The sequence below is a fragment of the Leptonychotes weddellii genome, chromosome 12, assembly GCF_054177405.1.
Source record: "Leptonychotes weddellii isolate Sample4059 chromosome 12, ASM5417740v2, whole genome shotgun sequence".
Taxonomy (NCBI): Eukaryota; Metazoa; Chordata; class Mammalia; order Carnivora; family Phocidae; genus Leptonychotes; species Leptonychotes weddellii.
In genome coordinates this window covers 59,902,081-59,905,041 of record NC_138380.1, presented here as the reverse complement: position 1 = coordinate 59,905,041, position 2,961 = coordinate 59,902,081, and positions in this window count along the sequence as shown.

Below are 2,961 nucleotides of genomic sequence, written 5' to 3'. Positions count from 1 at the left end.
GATCCTGGAGTCCCGGGATCGAGTCCCGCATCGGGCTACCTGCTCAGCAGGGAGTCTGCTTCTCCCTCTCCCGCTCCCCCCTCTTGTGCTCTTTCTCTCTCTCACTCTCTCTCTCAAATAAATAAATAAAATCTTTAAAAAAAATAAAAATAAAATGGTGTATTTTAAAAGTAGCTTTCCCTTGTCAGTGCTTAAGTATTAGAGTTAGAAGGGATATCATTCTGAATGTAATTATATGGCCAAATTTAATTTCAGCTGCTCATTTGATGGCAAATATTAAAAGTATGGGCTTTGAAATTTAAACTATAATCCTAGCCCCAGTATAGTGGCCAAGTGACCTGACCTTTTTGAGCATCAATTTCCTCATATGTTAAAAGGTACAGAAATACCTCAGAGGGTGGTTAGAAGTGTTAAGTGATGAAATAAACAGGAAGTACTTGTATCCCTGTCACTGGTAAGTAACATAGTGGTTAATAGTTATTGTTACCTTAATCTTTGTTGGTTACTCATCTTTCAGTAGTTTTTAATTGAATATGGTATAATTTAAACAAAGGATTTACATTTCTTGGGAAAATTTCCCAAGAGCTTATTTTCTGAAATCTGGATAAATTATGGCATTTTTTTTTTTTTGAGATAGGACTTAACTACTTTGTTTATCCTATTTTTAGAATAATACTTTTTGCTTTTTGATGAAATCCTCCAAACAACCATCTAGGAGTTTGATGTGATATAGGAGTGAACCCAAGGATTAAAATTAAATTTTCAGCACATCTGGACAGCTGAATGGTAACTCTTGAACACTTGAGGTTTTCATATCCATATTCTACTCTTACATCCAGGTCATTACTTTTCTAGGTGAACATATCCAGCATTATTGCTATGTAATCCTTCCTTTTCTGCTATTTCATTACACTTGATGTTCATTTCAGTTAAAATGCTGCAGTGGTAGTAGTAATAATAGAAAGGAAGCATCCTGTGAGGTATTTTCTCCCTTGGGATAGCTGTAATTAAAACAAGTTGGACACAAATTAGTTGTACATGTCAAACATCTGCTCAAAGGCATCAGCGAGGTGGGAGAGACATGTTAGGTATTAGTTCAGTGTCCTCACACAGAGTGCTTGTGATCCACGTGGCCGTGGCAGAGATGGGGCTACCTGGCCAGCTGATCTGTCTACCATTCTGACTCCTCCCACTACATCACTTGCCTGAAAATTTGATAGATCTTTTGGCTGATTATAAAAAGCAGCGCTTTACAGAAATATTAGTTTGTATTAAATATTAATTTTTCCTGAGTATAGGGAGAGAAGGAAAGCCTCCCAAAAGTTCTTGAAAGTTAATGTAATCCAAATACCAGATAACATGGATTGCCATAACAAAGAACTGACTTCACTTAGGAATGTAATGAGTAAAATGAATATTGAGCCCACAGTGTATTAATAATAGTTACTGTTGGTGCTTATTGTGTACCAGGTCCCATGCACAGTATCCCATTTGATCCTCACAGTAGCTCTGTGGGGCAGGCAGACTATTACCATTCCCATTCTGTACATGAGGCAGTTGAGGTGTAGGGACATGATGTCACTGTGCTGGGTTACACAGCTAGTCAATAGCAGAACTGAGATTGAGCTACCAATCATCTGCACTTTTAATTACTATTTTATACTTCGGTGTACTAGTTTATGGGCTGTATATAAGAAAATCCACTATGACAAAGGCTTATTATATTTAGTACTAATACATCAAAAGAGAAAAACCATGTTAACAGCGCATTGGATGTAAAAGGCATTTGATAAAATTCAAAAATTGATTCCCAATTTGTTTTTTAGATTTAGTTATCATGCAAAGGAAGTGTTTTTTCTCCATTGTTTCCCTCTTATTTTACTATCAATTTCAAATAGCTGGCATCGTGCCTAGTAGAGAAATAGTAAAATCCTTCCCATTTATGGGCAGGAATAACACAAGGATCCTGTTGTTACCACTGGTTTTGCACACAGCAATGCAGAAGAGCAAAGCAGGAGACACACCTTGCTTCTTTTCCAAGTCCTTTAAGTTTGGTGTGGCAAAAATGCCATCAACAGTTAAAGACAAACTGATAAACTACAACATGCGTGACAAGCACCCTTAATTCATAAGGAGCATTCTCAAATCTATGAAGAAAAGACACAGCCAGCAGATAATATTGATCAGGAATTGTATAGGAAAATAAATTAAAATGGCCAATAAGAATGTTAAGTCAGTAACTAATGCTGATTAAAGCAATAGGATACTGTTCACCTGCCTGCATAGGTGGAAAAGAATAATATGCATTTCCGTGGATGTAGGAAAGGAACATTCTGAGATAATGACTTGTGAGAGTATGTATCAGTACAGGAGTCCTTGAGGACTTGTGAGCAATATGTATCAAAAGCCTTAAAAATGTTCACACCCTTTGACAGTATATTGGGAGTATTTTCTGAGAGAGAGATGAGTGCACAAAATGCAGGTTTCTAGGAAGTGGTTCATCACAGCATTGTTTATAATAAAAACTTAGAAACCTGAATAATGGTAAGTAAGAGTAAAGAAATTGTTATGTCCAGTGGAATACTAACAAACTATTCAAAAAGTATAGATATTTTTATTGACGAAGATTCATGATATATTAATGGAGGGAAAAGCAGTTACAGTATGTATAGCATATAAACATATTTGCATGGAACACTTGAATATTTACAAAAATTTTAATAGTGGTCATTCAGGAGTGGGATTTTAAGTGACATTTTTCTTATCTGTATCCTCTAGTTTTTCTATAATGATAATAAATGTACAAATAAATGCATATCACACATTACTGGCTTTTATAGAAGTTACCCATAATGTGGTATCTTGTTATTATGATAATGAACAATGAAATATTGGGAATTATTCTGTGAAGTGAAGAAACTTGCTGCAAGGTATTATGAAAATTAGTATTGAAATCTAATT